Here is a 13,379-nt window from a genome sequence, read left to right as displayed (position 1 = left end):
ATTATTTTAATTTAATATTATAAAAAAAGGATAAAACTGATATATTTAATATACATTTAACTATTAGTTATTACAGAAAATTACTTAAATTGCAGTTAGACAAGTAGCATAAATGTAAGTAAAATAAATTATTTTTTTTGATAGTTTTACCAAAACGTTTTGGTATACCATTAGTTACCAAAACAAATATTTCACTTCGCTTGGAATCTAAAATGTATTAAAATCGTTACTTTTATTTTAAATGTATTACTCATAAGTTATATTTGCAATTGTGTTTTTTTTTAGATTATCGTTTGATATCATCGCATTATTACTAGGCGATAGAAGAAAATAGGAAATAATACTGAGTGAAAATGGTATTATATTTTCAAGAAAATTTAGGGAATTGTAAAAATAAAACTTACATTAATAAAAATAGATTAGTTTATTCAACTTTACATAAAATACATCAGTTATAAATATATCTAAAACTAAGCCCTACCGTGTTTGTACGAATTAAATAACGCTTAAAAAACTATGAAAATGTGTTATTGTTTTTTAAGTAGATCAAGAATTCAAAAATTGAAAAAATTATAAATTAGGCGTGAAAGGCAAGAGATCTTTAGTAAGGTATTTTATGTGGCCGAGGTGTATAATAATAAGAAAATAATGCTGGTTGGTTTGCGACCCGCCCCTGGTCTTTGCCGATTTTTCTTTTACGCCAAATTAAACCGGCTATTCAAGACGTTTTTACACCGCCCCTTATCATTTAGGAATGATATATCCACAATAAATACATTCTAGTGAACGGTAAATTTAACCTGCAGGAGAGAAACATACTGTGGTTTATATTAGTTCTTATAAACTTTGATTTAAAAACATAATTTTATTATCTCCTAGTAATGATTATCATCTGCCGGCTGCAGCCGATAGTATTACTAGATTGGTTACTAAATTAAAAGTTAAAACAAATATTTGTTTTTAACAAAGTAAAATGAAATTTATTTTTTGCAGTAAATAAGTTTCGAGTGTAGACGCAGAATATTGTTTACAGTTGGTTTTTTATGTAGGAATATTAAGATAAATATAAGTAATGTTGCTTATTAATTATCAATATTTATTATTTACTGATAAATTATTAACACTTGTCTCAAAACTGGGTTATTATATCGACAGTATTTGTATATAATATATATATTAACAAAAATGTACACTTATTATGAATAAAAGTTTTCACGTTCCGTTGTTAATTGCAATAACAGGATGATTTTAATTGGGTAGTATAATGCATAGACGTACCTAAGTTATACAAAATATAGTCAGTATACTCGGTATACTTACTAAGTACAATATTATATTAAAAAAACGTGTATTGCAATTAGTTATTAATTCATGAACCACGAATGCACGATAAACAATAATTATTGTAAAATGTAAAGAAAAAAATAAAACTAAATTACTATTAAGTAGGTATCTACCTACCTAAATCTGATATAGGATAATATACTAAATAGTGTAATAAATTGCATTACAATTACGGCGGAGGAAACCCATTATAAATCATACAAATATTCGGCAAACACGCGGTGCTACTTTTGTAATAAATTGCACAGTGAATTGTAATAACGGCATACGGTTAGTAAGTAAAATAATTCATTTTTAAATTTGCATAATATAATGATAATCATTTTCGGCACAAGTTTGTTGGTTAACCCGACTACTGCAGGGTCTTATACGCTGTTTTAATCGCGACATACACCGCGCAGTTAACCAGCTCACAACCACCACTATATTATTATCATAATATATGAATATCATCACAGACCAACTATCTGTAAGTACACACCACGTGTTATTCACCATACGACAGATACACGAGATACTTCATACTTATATAGTCATATAATATTATTATAATAAAAGACGCTGCATGCACGAAACGTTGCAGTAGTAATTTGTCAGCCTTAACGCTGTGCAAGTGTAGACATATTTTCAAAATCACGAAAACCTCATTTCTGTGGGCTTTTCGTGGTCGCGTAAATTATGTAATGAAAATCGATCACCGTTGCACCGCGGCGATATCGCGAACAACACGCAGTTTTCGTGCAGCATTCCTATACCCGATAAACTTTTGACGACGTTCGGACGTTGTAACAATGCGGTTTTATATTGCTATCAGCTGTGTTCGCCAACAGATTTATATTATATACATTGCCGCATCCATAGGTTATAGTATAACAGTGTGGTTTGGACATATTTTCCAAATCACAAAAATCGTATTTTCGAAAGTCCGCGGTGGTGTTCGGGCGATCGCTTCGATATATATAATGCAAATCGATCACAGCTGCACGACGGCGATATCGTGAACTATATAGACATCGTTTTCGTGCATTTCTACCCCATAAACTTTTGACAACGTGTGTGTGGTGTATATGTTATACCGCACGAATTGTGTTGGTTAACCAAATAACTTATACCTACTGCAGGAACTTATAGATACTTTTTTAATCACGACACGTACACACTGAACTTAACCGGCTCACAACCACTATAATATTATATTATCACAAACCAACTTATATCTTCAGTAAGTACCTAAACATCACACGTGATATTCACTACGACAGATACATTATAAGACGGATGAAGCATTGGTTTATCTAGTAATTTGTCTGTTTTGACGATGTGCGATTGTGCGTTTAGACCATCGTATTAAAAATATGCGGATACCAGGATACGACATTCCTATATGGCTATCTTCACTAAACATTCGCTTTTTGGCCAACGTCGCACATATATGACAGAGATGGAATCGATGGTTTTCTCATTCACACAGCAGAATCTTCTGAGCGATAAAAAATCTAACTGCACGTAATACCAGTGAAAAGATATGCAGCGGATATATTGGTAATCATTGGTATCTGCAGCAATTGTATTGGTTAACAGATTTTTATACAATGTCGTATTCATAGGTTAGGTATATTAATATTATATCAATGTGGTTTAGACTTATTTTCAAAATTCAAAATGACAAAAAGTCGTTTACAAATTACAGCGAGATATAGATTATAGGTACAATAGTCGTCAATTATTGAACTTTGCACTTTGGGACCAGAGTATTTTATTCCGTCGACCGAATGAGTTAATAAGCCTTTCTTTAAATCCAAAAATAAAGAGGAAACATATACAATATTATAATACATATCTATTATATATATATAGTATGCGTTATAATAAAAATTTATTGGGCCATGTACGATGTACTAATGAATATTGGGTAATTATTATGTATTAAATATATTTTTTCATTCATAAAGAAAAAAAAATAACAATATTATAATAATGGATAAAAATAGAAAATATTTTTTTTCAAAAATGTTGTTTTGTTATTACCTAAAATTATGTAAAAAAAATATTTTAAAATTCTTTATTAACATTTCGTGGTGATGAGTCGAGGACATGTATACCGTAGTCGTCAAAATGTATGTGATAAAATGCGGGAAAATGGTCTAAAAATGTGAAAACATGACATATGCCCTTCAAAATACACATTGACCCTATTGTAATCAGTGTAATGAGTTCAATAAAATAGTTTTTCCGTATATTTTAATATACGTGCGTAAATCGAAATCAGCCTAAAATAAAGTAATAAAAAGTCCAATAAGCAAACTAGTCCACAAACCGTGTTTCCGTGAGCCCAATAAGTGGCGATTTTTGCAGATTATGTAATGCAAATCCATCACTGGTGCAAGACGACATCCCGCGAACACGTCGTTATGTCGTGCGCAATCCTACCTCCCCCCCCCCCCCCCCAAAAAAAAAAAACTTTTGACGACGAATATGTTTTTACTGGACGATCAGCAATCAGCGTTATAATATTTATATATTATAATATATATGTTTGTCCATAAAAATCGTTACGGCTGTCGTCGTCGGCGACCGTGTGCGGAGCGTATATTATATTATGTACACATACAGCATTGGTATATAAACATCTACCTACCTGTAGCCTGCCTACCTACCGCCGAACTGACGATTTCTATACGGCCACCGCCACCGAAACCGGGAAGCCGGCCACACAGCGATACGCGTCGGTCGTGTAATATCTATATTATATTATACTGCTGTATATTACGGGACGATACTGTGCGCGCGAGATCGGCACGCAGGAACGCACGCGAGCATACTTCCGGCGACCGGAACCAGCGAATAACGACAGTCGTGTACAGAAATATATACATCGCTTTGTAGTTTATTTTGTGCACCTAAATAATAATATATAATGTCATTGTAAATATTGCTCAATTATTAAGGATATGCCTTGTACGCATAGGTAGATACTATTCGTCTATATACGAATATAATAATATACTATTAAGTATATCTAATAAATAAAAACCATAAATTGTAAATTTGGTCTTATCTATTGTAAACTAATAACAGATTGTAAAAATATAAAAATAATTTTAAATTTACCTTTAACAGTTATAACTGACATCAAAATTAAAATATTAAAAAATAAACTTACCAGAACATAATTGCACTTCTGATACTCTTACCTTTCAATTTGATATAATATAATAATATAATATCATAAAACTATCATGAGAATATTAAACTATAGTATCTTCTTGGCATCTGCTATACCTAAATGTATACCTAGGCACTGTATAATATGTTATGCGCTTGTATAAGACGGATACGAACGATAAAATTGGGGGAGGGGAGTGTCTGGGAATATTAACAATTTTGTACTGAAGTAAGTAATGTAGTACAGGTAAATATTTAATTTTATGTTCAATATAGTTAGGTAGGTACTTTTTCTACTTCTCCGTGGTATACGGGGGCATCCCATTTCGTGTCACCTATAATAAACCAACCAATAATATGAAATATTAATAAAAGAAAAATACTGATTTACGACTAGCGTGATAAATAGAACAAAACGATTTTTTAATATATTTTTTTTTTATTTAGAACTTAGAGGTGCTTGCATAAAGTACATACTATGTATAATATATTATATTATTATTATAACAATGGGTGAACAATAATTATTGTCAAGTCTATCCCTCGAATAACTTGGACTTTTCCGGGGGCGACGTCTTATCACAGTAGACGCACACATGCCACTACGCTGTCGCCACTGTGCGCGAGTACGGTCGTCGCGTCACATTATTATATTATAAAGTGTCGACGACGGTCATCCAGGCCGCGAGATGAAGATGCGAACTTGTGTGCACCGCACGCTTGTGTGTGTGTGTATGTGTGTGTGTGTGTGTGTGTGTGTGTGTGTTGTGCGTATAGTGTTGGTGTGTGTGTCGGTCGAGTCGAGAGACCGCGGCGGCGGTTGTGTCTAGCAGGCGCCTTTACAACACGCCGCGGCTTGGGAGGTAGCCCGCGCACCAGTCCGTGTGACCACCGCGAAGAAACCGGTTTAATCCCGGGCGGCCGCCGATACATCCGTATAGAGTGGTCCTCCGCGCAGTCATCGTGCACGTTCGTCCCGCCGCCGCTTAGTATATAGATGCATGACCGCCGCCGCCGCCGCTGCGCTCTCTCTCTCACGCACCGCACCCGGTGCCGCCGTCGCACTTCGCGCAGTCAGTACTCAGTACGTCGCTAACCGCACCGAACGTCACAGCTCGCGGTCGATCGTCGTCATCACGCACCGGTGTTAGTCGTCGTCGTGTTGTTTTGTTGTAGCTTTTCATACTTTGCGCGCGACCGCCCTTCCCCACATCAACACACATCCCAATCGATAATGCCGTACGCCGCTTCCACGATCGTTTCGGCGATATCGTCCGGATAGAGGAGGTCCCTGCCAGTCTTTTCCAGTGATATTATACATATTTTACATAGGTATTACACAAGACTACCGATAAATCCTTCGCCGCCGCGTGTGCGTTTGTGTAAATGTTTGTGAACCGTCAGCGGAACCAGCTCGGTAGCGCAGTCGTAACCATCATCGTCGGACGCACTAGGAGGCCCAGAACGATCCCACCGGGACACTCGTTCTAAGGTAATAACCGACGATTACAATATTCGCGTATCTGATATAATAGGTATATTATAATATGGGTACCTATTAATTATGTTGTATAATATGCTCGCGGGAATCGTGACGATAACTTCGCACGGCGACGGCGAGATTACGACACGTCGTAATACTCGATTCGCAAGAGTGCAGATTATATTTTATACTTACCACCTACATACTATATTAATACTTACTATCGACTATCAGAGTCAGATCGAGACAACATACTATTCCGGGCATAGGTACGTTTTTTTTAAGCGCCATCCCTTCTCTTAAATGTCCACTAAGGTATATGACATTCTTCCAATTTTTTATAGATAATCAATTGAAAGACAAATTTCCTTAAACAGGTACCCGCTATAAAGTATGCGTATAATGGTCAGGTCAGTTCATCTGAAGAATTATTGACCGGGGTTCGTTTGGTTGTCAACTTTCGAGATATTTTTTGACGTTTGTCAGACGAAAGTATAATTAAACGCAATTATTGGCCCTTTCCTAAACGAAATATAAAAATAATAGGCGTACCCATTGGCGGTAAAATTCGACATTTCGGGCGACGTGTGCAAGGGTTTTCACTGTTGAAAACTATCGCTTACCATCATCGCGAATCGAATATGGTTTTGTACCGCGTGTTCGATCGTAAGTAATGGATTTTCGTGGTATCCGCTCACCGCTGAGCCGCAGCTTCCGTATACTGCTATATATACGTACGTGATATATAATATCATACCCTCAGCGGTAATCAACACTTAAATTTCCGCGTCCAGTATATCATGACTGTTGGCTTTTTCTCCTTGCACATCCGTCCATTATAATACCGTCTTAAAATATATAATATTTTCGTTAAGTAATTTGACATTTTCGCCGCCGTTTTATCGGACGCGCATGTGTGTGATATTTCAAACCTCGCCAGCGTTTTGAAAATGTCATATCACTCGAGAGTTCATGCTACATGTTTATATTCATATACTATAGATGACTACCTGACTATTATTTTTCGACCAACTGACGATATTATAATGTAAGTGTATTGTGTATAATATATATAGTCGCTCTGAAATCTAGTTTTAGCTTATATTTTTTTTCTTATTTGTTACGATGACTATGTGACGCGTGTCTAATCCACAGTCTGTTATAGTTTCTTTTTTAAATTATGACTATTATTATAAGGTTTATAGACTAAAAGGCATTTTGCTTTACGTTAATTTCATCTCATTTTAGATTTTTTAGCGCTCTTGGCAGTAATAACTGTTAAACTTTCGTTTTAACGTAATAAAATATCTAGTTACCGCCATTCTATCGCTAAATGTTTTTATCTACTTAAAATAATAAGATTTTGATTAAAATCGTGACGGTTTTAAAAAATTACGTTAACCGAGTGGTTTGAATTTTTAATATATGGATTATTATAAAATTATATTATATCTACTTTAACTGGTTCATTTTTATTTTAGAAAAGAAATAGCTTATTTTGAAAAATTACAATAATTTAAGGTACCTAACTATACGCTCAATAAATACAATTATGTAATAATCCCCAAATAATTTGAATATTGTGTTCAACCAATAATATGGCATTATGGCTTATGAAAGTTATTTTAATGGTTCAAAATTTTGATCGCAAACGAGGTATAGAATATTAATATTTTCATAGTTCATACTGCATCCTGAGTTAAAAAGGAATTTCAAGAATGTAAAGTTGTCCAACGCTTTCCTAAAGGTATATATAATGATTATTATTATGTACACGCTACCTATATAATATTATACACGTATATATTATCCTTAGGTTTTACTAAAACATCGTAGGGCAATCGATATTATACGAAACATATATTTATTAAACTTCATATCTTAGCAATGTGTAGAATCTGTATGCGGCGCTATAGTACTATAGTAGTTAATGCGTTATATCGATATAATGTGCTAGGTCACCTTTTCCTTATACATAATATCTCAATTGTCTGAGAATACGAAAATGTTTTAACCCTCTATCTCGGCGGTTACATCGCTGAAATAAGACAATACCGAAACAATGCTGAACCATGGACACTTTATATACCTACTATACCCGCCGGCAAAATCGAAGCTCTAACTAGTTTCCAGTCTACGAAAAGCGAATTTAAAATAATGCATAATATAATAGTTCTACTGCGGCTGCGTACTTAGTCGTAATTCGGTGGAACGTATATGTAATAACATAATAATATATATATATGTGTATATAGGTACGCGCCTATCGTATTAAACATATTATCCTTATATAATAGACATACATTGTCTCATCGCGTGTTTAATTTCGAATTAATTTTCGGCATAAGACATATGATATTGTGTGTGGGCATTTAGTTTGACTCGGGACAAGGAGTTGTCAAAATCGTTCGTATATAATATTATTATTATTTGACGGCACGGTGTCAATGAATATATTAGAAATTTCAAATTTGTATATAGATATGTGTACAGTAACGATTGTGTTGGTAATATAAACATGTATAGGTATACACACAATATCACTAATAGTAATTAATAGGCTATATTCATTTTTGCCGGTTCGGTTGAAGGTATTGTTTATATTGTAATTATAATAATTGTGTCGTTTTGGTTTAACGGTTGGTAATTATATGGTCCGAAAGTACGGCGGCGGCCAACCCCAAATTTCTTACGTTCTCCGGGCGCCGCCGAATGGAAATAATAATAATCACAATAAGCGCACGCTAATTTTCGAATATGTTAAGTACATGAACACGTGAGTTTGTGATGTTTCAAAAACACGAACTATATTATAATATTTCCCTCCATAGTCCATACTCGTTAGTAACGTACCTACATATTATAGGTGAAATGTACGGTGCCGCCGCCATTCCGGTTTTATTCTAAATAAAGTCATTAAAAACAATAAAGCCATTATTTATACGAAAAAAAACCAGTTTACCCAGACCCGGTAGTTCGCAACCCCTCAATTGTTAGACAACTGCCTATACGTTACAGTATATATTATATACACCTAGAAAACAATAATTAATTGGTTTATTCTTAATTTTCTTTTTTAACATAATATCGGTAGGTACTCGTTTACTGTACCGAATGACTTTTGAAGCGTTTGCTTTTAAAAGCCCAAGAGATTTTATAAAATAATATTATTTTATTTTTTATCTGTGAATAATTACAACAATTTATTCAATGTTTATCACCATGTACGATATTTCTAATGTTTTATTAATCATAGATTTTGGGTTGTTAAAATACATTATTTAACAATAACGACTTGTACGGTTAATATGCGTAAATATACTTTTTCGTACGAAAAAGTGCCGTTTCAATATTGTGTAACTCGAGACTCTATATTATTATGATGAGCTATAAAAAAATAAACACAACATAAATACCATTCTAACATAGCTATTGTCGGGGTATTTAAAAGTTTAATGAATTTCTTTTTATGCTTTACAGCATTTGCGTTATTTTTGTAATGCAGAGAAATTTTTATATATTTATAATTTTTGAATTCTTAATTCATTTTCCACCGAGCTTTACTTATCGCATATTGTATGAATATTGTTTTTAGTTCCACCATGCTCGTGTTTTCATTTGGATTGACACGAGAATAATTAAATTTATAATTTGCTCATTCCCTCATTAAACTTGGACATTTTCCTGACATTTTGTGGTCGTAAGGTGTCAAACGCCGTTTTCTATATTATTAAGGTAAAGTGCTCGTTTCGGATTCACTAAAGCTGAATTTAAATTAATTTTGTATGTATTTCAGCATTCAGAACATTTTTCAAGAGCCAATATAGTATAATAGTATTAGTATATAAAATGTCTTGGTCATACGTCATTCGGTCATTCTAGTAATAAATTTAAGTATGACTATTTGTTGAACACACTATTATGTGTATGTATAATCTATATACATTATAATAATGGTATTGTAAAAAAGTGCTAATATATTCTTAAACATTTCCGCGACGTCATTTTGCTATTTCGGTACGTGTTTGCTGAGTTAAGCTTCAATATAATCGTCTTATAATATATTTTATACCTTGGTGCTCGTCTGGAAATCCTGTTTTTGTCATTTACCGCGTCGGACATTAAAAACCAATAAAGGAGCCGAATAAATGTGGTTTTAGCACGTAGATAAATAATATAAATTATAATAGGTATACAGAGTGTAACAGGAAGACCTGAAAAAAAGAAAGATGCTACTTAAACGCTTGACAACAATTGTGAAAATTATATGAATAATAAATAATTTAAGAAATATTACTCACGTCAAGAAATTCTCAAAAATAATATTTAAATTAATTTAGTTACTCAAAAAAATATTGATATTTTAAAAATTTCTAAAAAATAAACTTTTTGACTTGTATAAATGTTTTTACCAAAAAAATAGTTCTTATTATCAGATCTAAAATTGGTTAGTTTGAAATTTTCCAAAAAAATTTGAATCAAATATGAAATCTTTTATTTTCAGTATTAAAAAATTAAATTGTTTTTTATATTATATGTGTAACGCAAGTGACTTTAAATTATATATAAAAGAAAAATTTAATAATATTGATTAGAACAAAAGCTTTTTCATCTGTCAGGTCTTCCTGTTACACTCTGCATGTTACTCTTATATACACATACAGACACACTCACATATATCTTGTATCTTGGTTCATGGATTCGATACGGCAATTTTAGTGAGATAGTCTGAGATAACCTATATGTACTATGTGGGTCGATAACTATACTAATAAAGCAACCCAGCGTCATTTGGAGTAACATCGTGCATGGCGTAACAACACAGCATCTTGAAGAATATTTTAAAATTTTAATTAAATTGCATGTGGTCTAATGAAGCCTGGGAGTAGTCGGTGGATCGATAAGTCTTAGTCAACTGTTCATCATTATTAGCCGTTATAAGGTAGAAATATATAGTATCATTAATCTCACAATTTAATTCTCAAGGAAGTGTTCAAGACACTTAGTTATATCCACCTTCCATATAATTATTTTTATTTCTTAATCAATTATTATTTAGTTTAATATATATTAAAAGTGATGTTAACTAAAGTTGGTCAATTTAACCAATTTTTATGGAAAATAGTTTAAATAAAAGAATTAATTCGTATTTTCTTACATATTTCTCGCGAAGTACTGTAGCTGTTTATTTGCAACCCAAATAAAAACGGTGGGGTAACAATTGCTACCCCTGGCTTCCCCGTATGACGCCTTAATTGCTTAGCAACTAATACACGCTTTAAAAAGTATTTACTCCGAACATAGACGTAAATAAGTTCTGAAAATATGGCTTGAGCCTAACTTATTCTATAGATTTTAGTGTAAAGACATATTCTTTGTCCACATCTCTTTTCCGGTTTTATCAATACTCATCACAAAGTAATCGGTAATCATCATATCTTCAACTATAAAACATATCAATTGACAATTATTATTATTGATAATGAATTTACCTACGCCCTACCTATATTTTAGGTACTTATTGTATTTTTACAATAATAAATGCAAAGCATAATAAAATCAGAAATTAAAATCAATTATGATTAAAATCTTAACACTAAATTGTCTACGATATCTTATTTATAGGGGTGGCTAAATCCTCCTTAACACAACCCCCCCTCCACCTCCCTCCACACCATTTACACCAGTGACCACAATGACACATATTGGCACATATCTTTGGTCTTTGAAAAATATTCAGCAGCCGACTCGACAACAATATAAACTCAACGCTTATAGTTCGCGCCAACATTAAAACAAATTGTGCTGAAAATCGAACCATTTTGACGACATTATCATCGCGACGGGTGGTTTTAAATGCACTTACTTTTAAAACGTCAGAGTTATATTATACGTGACCGTGTACCAACCATTATTGTGTTATATTATATTATACGCGCGCGTTGTATATTATAATAATATGGACGCAGACAGCACGCACAGTATATAGTCCATAAATGTTGCACAGTCGGCGAGCATGACACACTGAGGTTTTGTGTCGAATAATAACGCGTGCATTGGATATTTCGTAATTTGCCATGTGTCCGACCCATGCGGTGGTCGGGTACGTTATTGTAATGTAAGAACGTCGCTCCCGGATTCGAAAAATCATTTTTCTGCGTGAATCGAACAAAAACGCGTAGTACACACTGAAAAAAAAAAAAAAATGAAACGAAGCGATTGTCGGTTAAACGCTTTACAATGGTAATCGCCACAGTGGGCTGGCCGTGTTCGACGCATATACATAGGTAAATCGTTTGAACTGTTGTAGGGAAATTCTCTTTTTTTATTGTAGTAGAATTGTAACTATTATATATATATAAAAAAAAAACGTTCGTAGGTACGCATATATATATACCACAGCCACTCATTAATCTAACAATGATGTTTCTGATCAATTGTCGACTGTCGACAATTCACTGGGGTGGTTTTCATGGTTAACACATGTACCATCATAAATTCTTTAGAATATAATATTTATTATTTTAAATAACAAAAAAAAAAATTATTGGAACAGTAGTTCACGAAAACTGCACGTGTTCAACAGGGTGGATAGTTTTTGGCTGTCGTAAATGTGAATTATTGAATTATATTTTATTTTTTTCTCTCTCTCTTTAAACCCCTATTGGTGCTGATGAATGTTTTATGTATTTATCACAGTTAATCGTTTTTGAGTACAATAGCAGTTTTATATATAGGTACTTAGACTTACGGTGAACGTAATTTTTAAATTTTCATATTATTTACAGTTCATCTAACTACGGTTTTTTTAAACTATCGTAATAATACGACGATGTTTTTATTATTTTGGTTTGACTTACTGTGTTGTAAGATGAAATAATTGTAATTTTGAATAAACGATCTCGTACATCATATTTTTCTCTATAGGTTTTGTAATAATAGAGTGGTACACAGAATGAAAATATTTGTTTGTTTCTATACAGGTACACTGATATTTTAAATTGCACCATTCCAGTTCAGTGTTCACGTTATATATTATAACGGTTCTTGGGTAGGTAATGTCTGTCATTTCTGTAATATTAAATTTATAAAACTTTTTATCTACAACTATTACTATGTATTACAATAGTCGTAAGTATTATATATATATAGTATGTAAACACTATTGTATAGCATTGTACCTATATAATTTTTTATTTTTATCAAAATATGATATCCGTAAAAGTAAAAACTTATTTTAAGTTTGTTATACATATAAATTATTATTTGACAGACCTAATAATAAAACGCTAGGTAAAGGAATTATTTCAAATGCTGCGATGTTTAAAAAACGTACACTATTTTAACGGTACCTGCTATTTATATAATATTATAGGTACTATTATTA

At 32.8% G+C, this 13,379-nt stretch overlaps 1 protein-coding gene across 1 annotated transcript in view; it reads left to right on the top strand.

Moving 5' to 3' along the window:
• Nucleotides 1-5,462: 5,462 nt before the first annotated feature.
• The window catches only part of LOC132938326 (uncharacterized), a 75,880-nt gene continuing 67,963 nt past the window's right edge, over nt 5,463-13,379 (top strand). The window contains exon 1 of the mRNA XM_061005100.1: nt 5,463-6,001. The gene's annotated coding sequence lies outside the window, so the exon portion shown is untranslated. The remainder of the gene's footprint in view (nt 6,002-13,379) is intronic.

The sequence above is a fragment of the Metopolophium dirhodum genome, chromosome 2 (assembly GCF_019925205.1).
Source record: "Metopolophium dirhodum isolate CAU chromosome 2, ASM1992520v1, whole genome shotgun sequence".
NCBI classification, from domain to species: Eukaryota; Metazoa; Arthropoda; class Insecta; order Hemiptera; family Aphididae; genus Metopolophium; species Metopolophium dirhodum.
This window is presented reverse-complemented; position numbering and strand designations above follow the sequence as displayed.